The sequence below is a fragment of the Camelus dromedarius genome, chromosome 13, assembly GCF_036321535.1.
Source record: "Camelus dromedarius isolate mCamDro1 chromosome 13, mCamDro1.pat, whole genome shotgun sequence".
NCBI lineage: Eukaryota > Metazoa > Chordata > Mammalia > Artiodactyla > Camelidae > Camelus > Camelus dromedarius.
The window spans coordinates 38,274,896-38,293,105 of NC_087448.1; the positions used below are offsets into that span (position 1 = coordinate 38,274,896).

General features: G+C 38.1%; 1 long non-coding RNA gene across 1 annotated transcript; it reads right to left on the minus strand.

Annotated features, from left to right (window-relative positions):
- Positions 1-7,423: 7,423 nt before the first annotated feature.
- On the minus strand, positions 7,424-16,281 carry LOC135322739 (uncharacterized). The gene is made up of 4 exons (XR_010383513.1): positions 16,250-16,281; positions 15,186-15,472; positions 12,521-12,624; positions 7,424-7,546 (listed from the first exon to the last, which is right to left on the minus strand). It is a non-coding gene; the product is annotated as an uncharacterized LOC135322739 (long non-coding RNA).
- Between the last annotated feature and the right edge of the window lie 1,929 nt (positions 16,282-18,210).

Genomic DNA, 18,210 nt, shown 5'->3' on the forward strand with positions numbered 1-18,210 from the left:
AGAGAGAGAAAAAAAAAACTATTAGAATTAACAACATAGTTTGACCAAAATTGTAAGACACAAATCAATATATAAAAAAGTAATTATATTTCTATACAACAGCAGTGAATAACCTAAAAATAAAATGAAGGAAACATTTTCATTTACAATAGCATCAAAAAGAATAAAATACTTAGGAATATTAAGAAAACTATGTGGAATACTGAGAAAAATGTCTGAAACTTGTATATTGAAAACTAAAATACTACTGATAGAAGTTAAAAATGACCTAAAATAAATGGAAAGCTCTTCTGTGTTCATGTATCAGAAGCCTTATTATTGTTAGGATGGCATTTGTCCTCAAAATGACCTATAGATTCAATGCAACTCTGGCTTTTTGGCAGAAATGAACAAGCTGATCCTAAAACTAATATGGAAATGCAAGATACCCAGAATAGTCAAAACAATCTTGAAAAAGAACAAAGTTTTGAAGTTTCCAAATTCAAAACTCACTAACAAAATGGTAATCCATACAGTGTGGTACTTGCATAAAGGACAGACAAATAGATTGAAAGAAAAGAACTGAGAGTCCATAAACAAACTCTTACACGTAGCCAGTTAAGTTTTCATAAAGGTTCCATGAAAATCCAAAGGGGAAAAATTAATCTTTACAAAAATGATGCTGGGACACCTGAACAAACACCTGGAAAGAAAGAAAACTGAACTTTTATCTTAACACCATTTATTAAATTTAACTCAAAATAAATCACAGACCTGAAACTATAAATCTTTTAGAAAATGAACAATGAGAAAATCTTCAGGATTTTGAAGTACAAATACTTCTAAGATATGACAGCAAAAGCACAAACAACAAAAGAAAAAGTATCAAGTAAACTGGACTTCAATAAAATTAAACACTTCTGTGCTTCAAAGGACTTCATCAAGAAAGTAAGAAGACAATCCACAGAATGGGTGAAAATATTTCCAATATTTTCCCTGATAAGGGACTTTTTATCCAGAATAGACAAAGGAGACTTAAAACATGACAATATAAAAGACAAATACAATTAAAATGGGCAAAGAATTTGAATAGATGTTTCTCCAAAGAAGACATACGAATGGGAAATAAGCACACAAAAAGATGTTCAACATCAGTAGGCATTAGGGAAACAGAAATCAAAAGCACAATGACATGCCACTTCATACCAACTAGGATGACAAATATATATGATATATGATATATAAATATTTATCTATAAACCCGGTAATAAAAAGTGTTGATGAGGATGTGGAGAAACTGGACTCCTCATACATTACTACTGGAAATATAAAATGGTGCAGTCTCTTTAAAAACTACTTTAGCAATTCCTCAAAATGTTAAAAGTAGAATACATCCCAGCAATTCCATTTTTTGATATATCCTGAGGAGAACTGAAAATAGGTGTTCACACAAAAACTTGTCCATGAGCATTTACAGCAGAATTATTCATCATCAACTGATGGATGGATAAGCAAAGTGGTGTATTTATAACAATGGCATATTATTTGAACACAAAAAGGACTTTGGGTACTGATATATGCTACACCATGGATGAGCCTTGACAACGTCACACTAAATGAAAGACGACAATTATAAAAGGCAGCATACTGTATGGTTCTACTTATATGAAATGCCCAGAACAGGCAAATCCGTACAGACAGAAAGTAGAGTGGTGGCTGCTGGGGTCTAAGGGAAAGGAAGTTTAGGGAGTGACTTACTAAAGGGTACTGGTTCCTTTTGGGCGTGATGGCTACAAAACCCTGAAATGTACTTAAAACCCTAATGCACAATTTCAAAGGCTGCATTTTACGGTATGTGAATTATATCTCCATAAAGCTGTTACTCTTGAAGCTGAGCCCACATATGGAGCAAATGGCCCAGCACTGACTGCAGCATCTGGAGGGGGAGTGACCCACCCACCCACCACAAAGGAGAGCAGCACCTGACCCAGTGTTGGAGGGGTGCAATCTTCTTGCCGACAGACACTGTGAGCAGCACAGACAAGGGGGTCAACAGAGCAAGCTGAGTTCGTGAAACAGGGCAAAGACACAAAGGTCTCTCAATAAAACCATTAAGAGCACACAGTCTCTAGGAGAACACATCTTTGTTTTTAAAATCTTTTTATATCTGTTTTATTTCCTATTACATTTTTAATCTTTATTTTTAAACAGTTGTATATGTTTACAATTCTCATTTCATTTTTAATTCTCTTGGTTTTGATCTGTTATTTATTATTCACAGGTTTCAAATATTGTATTTTGAATTTTCTCTTCTTTTTATTAAGATTTTTAAAAGATATCTCAACTCGATTCCTATTCTGCTTCAACTTGCTCTTCTATTATTGATTATACACTGTTTTCAAACCTTCTTTTCCTCCATTCTTTTAAAATTCTCTCTCTCTTTTAAGTTTTATTCCCACATAGGCTTTAGATAGATAAATAAACTCCTTTAAGGACCACAATAAATAACTGATTCTCCTTAAGCCACAGTGCCAGAGAGATATGAGCAGAATGAAGGAGCAGAGGAAGTCCTGCCAATTAAAAGAGCAAGAGAAATCCCCTCAAAGAACGATCAATAAAACAGACATTGATGGCCTACTAGATCAAGATTTCAAAAAAGAAGTGATCAAATTACTGAAGGAACTAAAAGAGATAGTGTTTAGAGACATAAAATATATTAAAAACAAAATAGAAGCTATAAAGAAGAGCCAAGTAGAATTGGTAAATTCATTGGCTGAAATGAGATCTGACCTAAAGGCTGTACAAAGCAGGCTAGATAATGCAGAGGAACGAATAAGTGACCTAGAAGACAGGACAACAATAAGCACCCAATCAGAACAGCTGAGAGAAAAACAAATATAAAACAATGAAAACAATATAAGGAACCTATGGGATAATATAAAGCATGCCAATCTATGCATAATAGGGGTTCCAGAAGGGGAAGAAAGAACAAAGGGGATGGAAAAGGTAATTAAAGAAATCATGACTGAAAACTTCCCAAACCTAAAGAAGGAATCAGACACCCAAGCACAGGAGGCTCAGAGGTTCCCAAACAGGAAGAGCCCAAAGAGAACCACGCCAAGATATATCATAATCAAGATGGCCAGACTGAAGGATAAAGAAATGATCCTAAAGGCAGCAAGAGAAAAACAAAGAGTGAGTTACAAGAGAAGGTTCTCAGCTGATTTCTCTACAGAAACACTACAGGCCAGAAGGGAGTGGCAAGATATATTCAAAGTCCTGAATGAAAAAAAAAGATGCAGCCTAGGATACTTTCTCCAACAAGGCTATCCTTTAGAATAGAAGGAGAGAGAAAGAATTTCACAGAGAAGCAAAAACTAAAAGAATTTAGCAACACTAAACCCATGCTAAAAGAAATATTGAAAGGTCTACTCTAAATAGAAAAGAAGCAGGATGCTACAGAAATGAGAATTCATGACTGTGAGAGTATTTTTTCTTTCTTCTTTTTTTTTAAATCTTTTGTTCTCAGTAGGATGGGTTTGAGATTACATTAATATCTGTTTAGTACACACAGTTACAGTAATTGGTTAACAGACTTACAAAAAAGTGTAATCACAAGCCAAAAACTTACAAGTGAGTCACAAAAACTAAATACAATACAAAGGAAAATTACCATACCACAAAAGGAAGAAGAAAGGAACCAAGAAGAAATAACAAATCAACTGCAAAAATAAGTTCAAAATAGCAATAAACTCTCATCTATCATTAATTACTGTAAATGTTAATGGTCTAAATGCTCCAGTCAAAAGACAGAGTAGCAGACTGGATAATAAAGCAAGAACCTTCAATACACTGCATACAAGAGACACACTTTAGGGAGAAGGACACATATAGATTGAGAGTGAATGGATGGAAAAGGATATTCCATGCAAATGGAAATGCCAAAAAAGCAGGTGTAGCAGTACTGATTTCAGACAAAATAGACTTTAAAACAAGGGCCATAAAGAAAGATAAATAAAGACATTTTATAATGATTAAAGGAGCAAAACAAGATGAAGATATTACAATCATTAATATATATGCACCCAACATGAGCACCTAAGTACATTAAACAACTACTAACAGAGATAAAGGTGGAAATTGATGGGAATACAATCATTGTCAGAAATTTTAACATCACATTAACATCACTAGACAGATCTTCCAGACAGAAAATAAATAAGGCAACAGAGAAATTAAATGATACAAGAGAATAATTGGATTTAGTGGATATTTTCAGAGCATTACAGTCCCCCATAATAGAATACACATTCTTTTCAAATGTGTGTGGAACATTTTCTAGGATTGATCATGTACTTAGTCACAAAAGAAGCCTGAACAATTTTAAGAAGATAGAAATTATCTCAAGCATCTTTACTGACCACAATGCCATTGAAACTAGAAATAAACTTCAGAGAAACAAAGGAGAAAAAAAGGAAAGCATTGAGATTAAACAACATGCTATTAGAAAACCAATGGGTCAATGATGTAATCAAAGTTGAAATTAAAGAATACCTTGAGACAAATGAAAATGAAAACACAACCACACAAAACATATGGGACACAGCAAAAGCAGTGCTAAGAGGAAAGTTTAGGGTAATGCAGGCCTTCCTCAAAAAAGAAGAACAATAAAAAATAAACAATCTAACCCACCAGCTGAAAGAACTAGAAACAGAAGAGCAAAAACTCACAAAAGTCAGCAGAAGGAAGGAAATAATAAAGAGCAGGGAGGAAATAAATAAAATAAAGATTAAAAAAAAAGAGAAAATAATCAATCAAACCAAAACCTAGTTTTTTGAAAGAGTAAATAAAATCGACAAACCTCTGGCCAAACTCACAAAGAAGAAAAAAGAGAGAGCACAAATTTGCAAAATAAGAAAGGAAAATGGAGAAATTACAACAAATAACATAGAAATACAGAATAACATATGAGAATATCATGAAAAACTACATGGAAAAAAAATGGATAACCTAGAGGAGATGGACAAGTTTCTGGAAACATACAGTCCACTAAGACTGAATCAAGAAGAAACTATCCACTTGAACAAATCGATCACTAGGAATGAAACTGAATTAACAATAAAAAAAAAAACCTCCCTACAAATAAAAGTCCAGGACTGGACAGCTTCACCAGGGAATTCTACCCCACATACAAAGAAGAACTCATACCAGTCCTTCTCAAACTCTTCCAGAAGATTGAAAAGAAGGAATATTCCCAAACTCATTCTATGAAGCCACCATTACCCTGATACCAAAACCAGGCAAAGACACCACCAAAAAAGAGAATTACAGACCAATATCACTGATGAACACAGATGAAAAAAGTCCTTACCAAAATACTAGTAAGTAGAATCCAACAGCACATAAAAAAGATAATATATCATGCTCAAGTGGGGTTCATCTCAGGGACACAAGGGTGGTTCAACATATGAAAATCAATCAATGTAATACTTCTCATCAACAAGAGAAAGGACAAAAACCACATGATCATCTCAATAGATGCAGAAAACATTTGATAAAATTCAACACCCATTTATGGTAAAAATTCTCACCCAAGTGGGTATTGAGGGAACATATCTCAACATCATAAAAGCTATATATGACAAACCTACAGCCAGCATAGCACTCAACGGTGAAAACCTCAAAAGCTTCCCACTAAAATCTGGGACAAGTCAAGGATGCCCACTATCACCACTCCTATTCAACATAGTCTTGGAAGTCCTGGCCACAGCAATCAGGCAAGTAACAGAAGTAAAAGGGGTCTAAATTGGAAAAGAAGAGGTAAAAGTGTCACTATATGCAGATGACACGACAATATATATAGAAAACCCTAAAAGGTCCACACAAAAACTAATAGAGCTGATCGAAGAATTTAGCAAAGTAGCAGGTTACAAGATTAATGTTCAAAAATCAGTTGCATTTCTTTACACAAATGATGAATCAACAGAAAAAGAAAGTAAAGAAACAATCCCCTTTAAAATAGCACCCAAAGTAATAAAATATCTAGGAATAAATCTAACCACAGAGGTGAGAGAATTATACACAGAAAACTATAAACCATTGGTGAAGGAAATTAAAGAAGACTTTAAAAAATGGAAAGGTATCCCATGCTCTTGGATTGCAAGAATCAATATTGTTAAAATGGTCACACTGCCCAAGGCAATCTACAGATTTAATGCAATCCCTACCAAGTTAACCTGGACATATTCCATAGAACTAGAACAAATCACAATAAAATTTATATGGAACCATCAAAGACATAGAATTTCCAGGGCATTACTGAAGAAAAAGAGAAAGAGGCTGGAAGAATAACTCTCCCAGACTTGAGACAATACTATAGAGTTACAGTCGTCAAGACAGCATGGTATTAGTACAAAAACAGACATATAGCCAAATGGAACAGAATAGAGAGCCCAGAAATGAACCCAAATACTTTTGGTCAACTAATCTTCAACAAAGGAGGCAAGAATATACAATGGAATAAAGACAGTCTCTTCAGCAAGATAAACATAAGACAAGATACAATAAACCTCCTAGGAGAAAATACAGGCAAAATATCTGACATACATCTCAGAAATGTTCCCCTAGGGCAGTCTACCCAAGCAATAGAAATAAAAGCAAGAATAAACAAACGGGACCTAATGAAACTTACAAGCTTCTGCACAGCAAAGGACACCTTAAGTAAAACAAAAAGACAACCTAAAGAATGGGAGAATATTTTTGCAAATGAAACTAACAAAGGCTTGATCTCCAGAATATATAAGCAGCTCATATGACTTAATAAGAAACAATCAAATAACCCAATCCAAACATGGGCAGAAGACCTAAACAAGCAATTCTCCAAGGAAGATATACAAATGATCAATGGGCACATGAAAAAATGCTCAATATCAGTAATTATCAGAGAAATGCAAATCAAAACTACAATGAGGTATCAACTCAAACCAGTCAGAATGGCCATCATTCAAAAATCCACAAATGACATATGCTAGAGAGTCTGTGGACAAAGGGAAACCTCCGACACTTCTGGTGGGAATGCAGTTTCGTGCAGCCACTGTGGAAACAGTATTGAGTTTCCTCAAAAGACTAGGAATAGAATTGCCATATGACACAGGAATCCCACTCCTGTGCATATATCCTGAAGGAACCCTACTTCAGGATGACAGCTGCACCCCAATATACATAGCAGCACTATTTACAATAGCCAAGACATGGAGATAGCCTAAATGTCCGTCAACGGATGACTGGCTAAGGAAGTGGTATATTTACACAATGGAAAACTACTCGGCTATAAAAACTGACAATATAGGGCCATTTGCAGAAACGTGGATGCTCCTGGAGAATGTCATTCTAAGTTAAGTAAGCACCGTAACAAGGAATAAAGAGAAGTTACCTCTAAGTACAGTTATTTTGATTAAAATATACATACAGAAAGCAAGTCATCCCCACGACTGCTGCCAGGAGGAGCATCTGAGTGTAATAGCCCAGCCAAGCAAAGTAGATTCCGACCTTCTCTCCGTAGAATTTCCTACAGAAAGACAGAAGGTAGTTTCAGAAGACACACATATTCACTCTGTAGCTTCATCCTCATGTTAATTTCTTTTTTTTTTTTTGTTTTTTGGTGGGGCATAATTAGGTTTATTTATTTGTTTTTAAAATGGAGGCATTGGGGATTGAACCCAGGACCTCATGCATGCTAGGCATTCACTCTACCACTGAGCTATACCCTCCTTCCATCATACTAATTTCTGATTCTAAATCAAGGGGGCTTTAAGTTTAAACCTCTGACTCAATGCACACTTAAAACATATGCGTTTTCACAGCAGCCCCCAATTCTACCGTGAAGTAAGAAGTATTTTACGTATCATAGAAGTACAGATCACTGGTTCACCTGCTGAAGAGAGATAAATGAGAACAGAGCAAAGGAGGGGACGAGACCGACTCCGGAGCAGATGCAGGGGATCATCACCACTCACTGGACAGTCTGGCACATTCAACAAATCCCGCCAAAGATCATTCTTAACAGGCTTGACACAAGTGGACTTCAACAACTGGCTCAGTCATCTGCTCCTGCCTTATCTTGGGAATTTCCCTGGAGCAAATGCACCGTAAACCACAGATAATAAGGAAATGGCTGATAATGATAACAACTGAGAGTGCAATGTCCCTCTGACAAAATATTTATAAAACTCATTGTGGGAATGGGAGAGGGCAGGAGGGATGTGGCTGAGTACGGAACTGCCCTGTATTCTTTGTATCTAGCACGTCGGCTGTTCCTAGGTTTCAAAAACCCTTCAATGTTACTCAGTTAATCTGGAGTAGACGGAACAGGCCAGGGAGGCAAGATTAGAGGAAAGGAGGCAGGGCACGAAGCGGTGCCAGGCTGGTCCTGAAAGGGAGACAGACACAGAAAGGCAGACACAGAGTGCTTAGGGATGAGGCGGAACAATGAGGCGGCGGCTCAGGTGTGTTTGCTGCTGCTGATACTTCCCTCAGCTGGAGCACTGCTGATGCAGCAGTGCTGGGTAAAACCTGTGGCTTTCCTCAGCTCTGAGTTCTCTCTGAGGCTTCTGGCTCAGTCTGGAGCTGAGATGAGCTCCGAGGGCTTAGTCTAGGGGGAACTCAGCTCTGAGAACAGCCTGGAGTCCTGAGAAACTTCACGCAGGAAGTTTCTGGTCCAGCGCAGGGCTGGTCCAGCGCTCACAGGGCTGCTGTGAGACCAGCTCCATCGTCAGAGACCTGGGCGTGGACCATTCCATGGGGGAAAGGGCTGAGCCCGATGCCAAATCAGATAGGAGGGACAAAGTGTGTTCATTCTCATGTGTCTGGGCTTTGTGTCCTGGCTCACAGATGGCAGGCTCAGGATGGTGTCTGGCAGAGAAAACCCTGGCAATGGGTTTGAGATGTCTTGGACTCTTTCTTGTTAAGCTTTTTGTAATACATTCTTATCAACTATCCATCCTGAAAATGCCACATTCAAAACTGAAAGAATATTAGAAGTTGCTTGCTCCAACTGGCCAATGGTAAACACACCCTGCTACAGTTAGACAGCTGGTCAGGCAGCCTCTGCCTGCATATTTACAATGACGGGGAGTTCATTACTTCCAAAGTTTACATGTTGGCAAGAAGGTCAGAAAGAATTTTTGAACCTTAAACAGATGTCTGCCCCCCTAGTCCTTGCTGAAAGGCTAGAAATAATGAGGATCCCTTCAAATGTAGTTTTGTCTGATTGTTATCTCTCTCTGTCAAAAACACCCCAATTCTTAACATCAATTTTTCAAAATTCTGCTTTGATTTCTTTTTATCAAACTTATACCATACATTCATTAAAGAGTCAAACAGTTCTCGAACACCGATTGTAAAAAGGAGCAGTTCCCAACAACCGCCCCATTTCCTGGCCAGAAGCAACAATGTTCAGCTCCGACTGCTGACTCTTGGAATAAAAACTCCCTATCTCTGACTAATATCCTTGTAACACAGCCTACTGCCTTTTTCTGCTTTATGTAACACCTATTTAACTTTCTATTTTGGAAAATGAATATTAAGCTCTCTTTCAAACCACATCTCCTCTACACACCCAAACCTTCATTCTTCCAACCTTTTGATACAAATACATTATAATTATGATCAGCTCAGTATCCTTGCTTTACATTATTAGGACTCTGTACAGACTGTTCACAGCTGTAGCAAGTTGTCTGCTAGGCTTACTTTTTTCTTCCCTACTTTGTTTTTCCTGGAGTTAATAATTGTCTTGGTGGTTCATAGCTTAGATTTCTCTGCGCTTAACAATTCAACCCCAGACCTTCTCCTAATGAATAACTTTCTCAATACTTTCCAATACATTGTCTACAAATATCATCTCCTTGAATAAATCTCTTCAGATCTCCTTCAACCTGGATTAACGACATGCTAGTCTTGTCACAGTGCTCAAGGGCCACTAGTGGGAAGCAACAAGGGAATACATGGACCAGGAGAAGGGAACAGATCAACATAATTTCCTTTACAAAACATACTTAAAATAGTGGGAAAATTGTTTTCTTTACAAACACAAACACACACACCAACCCCAAAAGCCCATAAAGAATGATTAAATAGCCATCAAACCCATTGCCCTGCCATCAAATTCTGTATAACATAAAACAAAAATAACAGAAGGAATATATCATATAAATATGAATCTCAAGGGGGATGGGGTACACTCAGTGGCAGAGTGTGTGCTCAGCATGCATAAGGTCCTAGATTCAATCTTCAGTACCTCCATTAGAAAAAAAAATTAGAAACAATAGAAAAATGTATCAACTTTAAATATTTACAAATATATAAACTTCCTCTTTTAAAACTGTGTTCTTCAGGATAACCTGGGTTAATGAGAAAGTGCCTCTTTATGACTGTAATCCTGCTGATAATTGAGGGAGGAAATTAGAGTATGACCACATGAAATAAAATCCCTTATGAAATAATGATCTCAGGTGACAATCATTATTGGCTGCTGTCATCACAAAAACGAGAGTCAACTGGACATTATGTACCTTATGATAGGAATACAAAACTTCATATAACAAATATTCTTGCACAAAGTTGAACCTCAATCAGATCAAGCTTTTAGGGGAGGATCAAATCACTTAGCTAAAGCCAATACATAGGATGGACAAATAAGTCTAACCATAGAGGAGAGTGAAATCAACCAAACAGGAAATAGAGAAACCCCTCAGCAATTTCAAGGAAAATGAGAAACAGGAAAATTATAGATTAGAACCCACTTGAGAGATATGCTAGCTGCAATGTGTGAACTTAGTCTGGATCCTGATTTCAACCCCAAAACTACTTAAAAGTGTATTTTTGTGACAATCAGGGAATTATTTTGCAACCCTAAAAAAAAAAAAAGGAATATTCCAATTGTATTTGAAAGAGACCTTGTCATTTCACTAATGAAAGGTTAAGCTATGTAGGATTGCCTTAAAAATGATCCCGTAGTGGGGGAGGGGAGGAGGTGGAGATGAAAGATGCAACAACAGTGACTCTGAGTTGATAATTCTGGAGCTGGGTGACTGATACAGACAGGCTGGCTGTGCTGTTCTCTCTACTTCTGTACGTGTTTGAATCTTTCCATAAAATGTGAAACAAACAAAAAGTCTTCAGTGATTTAAAACCCTCACTTGGAAGGTTAAGAGGTTTGCCCAAGTAGGTGGGCATCTGAATGGGGCACTGAGATTAGGAAGATCAGGCACCTGGCTCCAGGCCGACCTGGGGCTACCTTGACCCTTCTCTTCTCCTCACCATCCACAGCCAGCCCATAACTGCATCCTGTCAGCTCCACTCCCCAAACGCATTCCTCCCTGGCTCCCACCATCTCTCATCTGGCACACTCCAAGAGCCTCCTACCCGGCCTCCCTGCTTCCTGGGTCCCTGCAATTCATTCTCCACATTATCTTTGCAAAATGTGAGAGAAAATTACTTTAGTCCTTAAACTATCATGACTGCTTCTCACTGCACTTAGAGTCTACACTACTTTCCGTGCTCCTGATGCCCTTCTAAACCTCACGTCTCATCACTCTCACCATCGCTGGCTCCAGTATCTCCTCAAACCTGCTGAGCACATTTGTGCCTCGGGGCCAATGGACAAGCTGCCTCTATTCCTGGGGTGACTTATCCCAGATCCTCAAAGTCCAGCCTCCTTATCACCATCTCAGCTCACATGTAACCTACTCAAAGCTTTCTTGACTCACTTCCCCCCAAGTCTCCCATCTCAATACTGTATTATTTCCTTCATTTCAATCTGAAATTGTTTCCTTATTAGCCCGATTATTTTTGTCTGCTCAGTTGTCCTTGGCCTTCCTCCTCCCAGCAGCCTTGCCCAAACAGCATAAGCTCCTGGGGAGCAGCCGGCGCTGGTGCTCTGAGAATACACATGCTGAGAGCGACATTACACTCACGTGGTGTAGTGAAACGGTGTCGAACAGCAGATACAGCAAAGCAGTGAGAATTCTTCTCTTATTATATAATTTAAGTGAAACCTAACATTTACTCCTGTTTAATGAAGAATTTGGTAGGTCTTTGTTCCCAGTTCCTGGACGGCAACCCCTAAAGCCTTGAAATTTCCCAAGATAGGAGTGTCTTTACTATTCATGGTGGACCCTTGGATGGCTTGTGTTCATAAGATGACTCAGGATGGGGACTGGCCAGCCAGAGACACCAACCATTTGATTAGAGGAGTGGGGCTTTGAGCTTTGTGACAAGTGAGTGATCATCAGGAGAGGAAGGGGATCAAATGTTAGGGCTAAGGATAGGTTTGACTGACAGTTAGGGTTTGGGTTAGCCATGTCGGTAGTGACCCAATAAATCATGTCTTTGTAATAAAGACTTCAGTAAAAACTTGGGGCAACAAAGCTCAGAGCTCCTGTGGGCTTCCTGGTTGGTAACACTCTAGGAGGACTGTCACACTCAGATGCCATGAGAGCAACCCTGAGCCCTTCCCACTGGAGTGCTCTCCACAACAGCTCACCTGATGAGATCTAAGGGCTGCTTCTTGTCTATGCTTCGAGGAGGAGCCCATTGCCTGTACAGAAGGCCCTGTTCGCTGGGGCAGCTGAGGTCCTCTGACGGAGGCTGAAGTTGCACTGGGAAGTAGAAGCAAACAGGTGAGCGTCACTGTCACCACGTGTTCACATGTTCTGCTAATAAAATGTGGTGCTAACACTTTGTGGTCATTTGTAAATAAGGGGCTCTCCTTTGCCAGAAGGGATGGAGGTACCATATAATTTTTCATAATTCTCACCCAGGATTAATACTAACCCCTTGAGGGTCATTTGCAAACGTGGCTGGAAATGAACACTTGGATGTTACAGTCCGGGGACCACCGTGGGTACCTGGTGAGGGCCTTGCAGATGCTTAATGTCCTACAACCGGGCCAGTCTTCCACAGCAAAAAACTAGGCCACCCAAGTGCCCAAACTGCTGCAGTGGAGGCAGCAGCCCCCTCCTTGGCCACCCAGAGGAACCTGGACTCTGGCTGTTTAGGTCAGGGTCAATTCTAAAACCCAGGCTTTTTTGTCCCCACAATTCAGTAGTTATTCGGTGACAGCACATGGAATATAAACAATAAAGAAACTTGACATGATGTTATTATATTTAGCTTACTCAAGAAACAAAATTTAAATCCAGTCATTCTCCTTCCCACCTGACCTACTTTCCTTTCTCCTGTACTAGAACCAGATTATTACCCACCCAGCCTTAGCATGGGTCCTGACTCCACTTACCTCCCTCCCAAACACCACATGAGATGATTCCTCAGCCTGGATGTGGAACCAGCAATTACAACAGGCTTTAGTGGAAAAGAAATGGTTGTGTGCAGATGCCAACTAAACACTGTAGAATCCTGGTGTCCCACATTAGTAATCATGACAGCTGTTTGCAAGTGTCCCCAAAGTTCATTTCAGACTCTCACTATTAATTTTGCTGGGATATAAATATAAAACATGTGGACTGCTGGGCTGGACTGCTATGCTGGGTCTCTGATCCAGGAAGCTCAGTGTCTGCTCCCTGCACCCAGCTCCCTGTTCTGTTCATGCATGTGCATCAAGCAGCTGTTTAGTGTCCATTTTAATATCTTAGACAGTGCATTTCAGTATTGTCTTCATCCACAAATACGTGTACCACACAGTAGTAATGATCAATCTCAGTCTTTGCTTTGTTTGGTCTTAGAGAGTCAGATAAACGGATAGCAAAGATAACAAAGTCATAGAGCACTATAATATAGTATTTCCTTTATTTCAATGACAGGATTTATTTAAAGAGCTTAGATATAACATCCTTGCATTTATGGCATCATTTAGCGTCTGAAGCTCTTACATTTTACAAACTTCATTTCATGCGAGATGTTGTCAGTTAGAGAAGTGCTCCTGAATTTGAGGGGTTGCTGTCATCTCAGACGGAGTCCCTAAAAAATGTCAAAACTCTGCAGTATTGTCATCATGACAAGAACTCAGAGAGATGAAATTTGGAAAGCCCTGTGACTTACTAGTGCACAGACAGAAAACGGTATTTCACATGGAAAAAGCCTGAATTACAGAAAATGATAAATGAAATGGTCTAACATGCATTTCCCTTACAAAGAACTAATACTTCTTTGGTTGATAATAACATCTGTCAGTAATTATGAAAAGAGCTGACAGATGCATAGTACTTACTATTAGCCAGGGCTGTTCTAAAATTCACACAGATTCATTAATCCCCATAGCAACTCTACGAGGTGGGTATTATTATCCCCATTTTATTGATGAGGAACTTGATAAACACAGAGGCTAAATGACTTTTACAAGGTAGACAGCGAGAAACCAGCACAAGTGTTCCAGCCTGAGTCTACGCTCTTGGCCACTTCTACCTTTTTTTTTTTTTTTTTTTTTTGGTGTCAGGGAGATAATAAGGTAATTCTGGTGGGGGGTGGGGAGGTAATTAGGGTTATTTGTCTATTTTAGAGGAGGTGTTGGGGGCTGAACCCAGGACTTTATGCATGCTAAGCATGAGCCCCATCACTTGAGTTGTACCTTCACCTCTCGAGTCTATGCTCTTAGCTGCTAATCCACACTGCCCCACACGGTAACTCTGTGGGAACTACAGTTCATTCATTCACTCACTTGTTAAACTCAGCCTTCCTGGTGCCTGGGATTCAGCAGTGAACAAGACAACATGGTTCCTGCCTTAATGGGCTTGTCGACTCCTGACATATTATCTTCATTTTACCCAGGAAAAAACAAGGTCAAGAAGACTCGCCTTTTCCTGTTAACACTGGAGGATACATGAGGTGCTTTATTTCATTTCTGCCATTTGACTTACACCATGGGAAGGGAAAGCTGCCTTGCAGATCCTGGAGCTCATAAGCCTGTTAATCCTGAATTATTTTTTTAAACTGTCCCTTACTTGATACTTGATCTGAGAAAGGATGAAGTAAACCTAAATAGATTCTAAGAGAGCGTGTGGTTTATACAGGGTAAATAACCAGCCACTGTTTACTATCCTAACAGGAATCTGTAGGCATATTTCTTTTCTTTCTCTTTTTTCCTTTTTATGGGCAGCTTTTAAAAACCAAACCAACAAAACCAAATCACTTATAATTCAACAGCAGGTTCTAAATCACACCCAAGACAGCAGCTAATCTCGGTTTAGACTTACAGTGCGGCTCCTGGTGGTTGGATTGATGAATGTATCTCTATCCTGAATATAAAAGTCGTTCACGCAGCTCTTCTCAAATAGGGCAATGAAAAACTCTTGTTCCGGTTGTTGATACTTTCATCCACTTGGAGGACTTTCATAAGACAGCTGAAGTTATCAAAGGCTGAGGACAGGGTTTTCAGATGATTGGGATTCAGAGGCAATTTTATGTACAGTATCTCAGCGTATGTACAGAGCACCTCCCACAGGGTGTGTACTTTTGCAAATACAAGCTTGTCATCCAAAACCTATATTGGGAGAATGAAAACACAAACCAGGAAACTATTTTCACATTTTTAGTACACAGATTTTTCTTACATTGCTGGTAGTTAAAGCACTTGTGCAAAAACACACAGATATGACACTGGTAAAAGTGAAGATATAATAAAAATAGATTTGCAAACCATCATACATTTTTGCCTTAAAGTTAATTTCTTTGTTGAAATTACTGAAAAGTTATTTAAAATCCTTACAATTCATTCATAAAATAACCAATGTTTTAGATGAAGAAAAGTAAACTTGTTAACTTTTAGTCCAAATTAGTAACTAAAAGTAGAAACACGAAAATATTCTTTGCAGGGGCATTGTAATGACAAATTTTTAAATTTCTTAAACCTAGGACTATTTACATATCTGTTCAATATAATGTTAAACAGCCATTAAAAGGGATTTAAAAGAATTATATTTATTGATATGGAATATATAATAAAAGGAAAAAGAAAAAAATGTGAAATAATAATTTTCATTTTTGGAAGGGAAAAATATCTACATTTGAACAAAAAAAAATGTTTAGAAGTATTTTAAGATTCTTTATGTATAACTAAATTACAGATGATTTTTAATTCCACTGTTTTTAATTCCATTGGATTTTAATTCCAATATTCTTTCATTTTCAATTTTGGGGGGAAATTTTTATAATAAAAAAACTTTAAAATTGTTCTTGCATAAATACATAAATAGATATATTTATGACTACATTCTCTGGCTATTAAAAAAGATCTCCTAGCTTTGGATCGGAAACATACATTCCATAATGCAGATTCTGACTGACTCGCCTCCCAGTGCAGCGCAAAGGCACGGCTAGGGTGACATGTTTCAAATATCATTCCAGGGAACATGCAGGCTCCCAGCCAACGGCTGCAAAGGGACTGACACTGATCTGGTTGCTCCCAGCTGCAGACCATCACAGATGAGTTTAGATTCATAGGCTCAAGTTTTCTCTGTCAAAAGAAAACAGAAAATGTTAGGCTTTTACTTTCACCAAGGGAACAAGAAGTTGTTTGATTTTCTTTTATAAAAAAAAAAACAACAAACCAATTTGAACCTGAAGAAAAGACATTTGCTCAAAACACCACAGTAGCATTGAAGGTGCTCTGGCTGGCAGGGACTTGTTGGATTCCTGTGAGTGCTGGACTCCTCACATGGAATTCCCTTGGCACTCCAGAAGGCCTGTGGTTGTCCCCATAGGTTTGTGGCCATATGTGGCGCACAGAAGTCTCTGGCTTTGCCAGAATTTCAAAGCCTTTTTTGGCTTATGAAAGGCTTTGCACTCAAATGGAGTTTTCTTGAGTCCACTCACTGATGTAATTCACCAGAGTTATATTCCAGATCTGACATTCTAGACTCTTAAAATCTTGCAGACATTCAAATCGTTCAGGTTTGGATGTGTATTCACCTCTGCAGGCCTGGACCAAATTCGATAAAGCCACCCAGAGAAGTTCAGCAAAATGCAAAGACATTTTTCTTTCTGTAAGACTGAAATGTCTGTGAAGCTATAAAAACTTCTGCATCTACAAAAATAGGGAACCAACTCATCAATAACATATCTATCCATAATGCATGGACATTTGAAAAAATACTGTATTTACTCCTATTAAATTCTATCTGGCTTTTGCCAAATTGTGTCCTAAACTGTAAGGAAAGTATATAAATGTAGAGAATTTTTGACCTTTTAAGAGAAAAAGGAACCCTCCTACTCGGTTGGTGGGAATGTAAATGTTGCAGCCACTATGGAGGACAGTATAGAGTTTCCTTAAAAAACTGAAAATATACTTCCGTGTGATCCATCAATCCCATTCATGGGTATATGTCTGGAGAAAAATATAATTCAAAAAGACACATGCACCCCAGTGTTCACAGAAGCACTATTTACAATAGCCAACACACTGAAACAACCCAAATGTTCACTGGCAGACGACTGGATAAAGAAGTTGTGGTATATTATATATATATGCATATTTACATATATACACACATATACACACACATATATACACATGAACACACACACACAATGGAATACTGCTCAGCCATTAAAAAATTAAATAATGTCTTTTGCAATAACATGGATGGACCTACAGGGTATTATGCTAAGTGAAATAAGTCAGAGAAAGAAAAACAAATATTCTATGTATTAACTTATATGTATATCTAAAAAATAAAACAAATTAATTACTATAATAAAACAGAAATAGGCTCACAGGTACACAGAACAGACTGGTGGTTACCAATGGGGAGAAGGAGGAGAGGGAGGCAGGAAGGGGGTAAGGGATTGAGAGGTAAAAAGTACTATGTATAAAATGGATAGGTTACAGGGCTGTATCATACAGCACAGGGAAATATAGACATTATTTTATGGTGACATTAAATGGAATATAATCTATAAAGATGTTGAGCCTCTGTGTTGTACACCTGAAAATAATATGATGGAAATCAACTACTCAATTATAAAATATTTAATCAAAGTTTTTTTCATATTATTTGCAATAAGTTAGAAGCCAGCACTGTCAATAGAAACATAGTGCAAGTCACAATTTTCCAGTAATCCCATTTAGAAAATAAAAAGGAACAAGTGAAATAATTCCAGTAATAATTATATTTATCCCAAAATATCCAATATACTATCATTTCAAAAGTGTGATTAACACTTTTAAAACTTATTAATAAATATTTTACATTATTTTTGTTGTACGAAGTCTTGAAAATC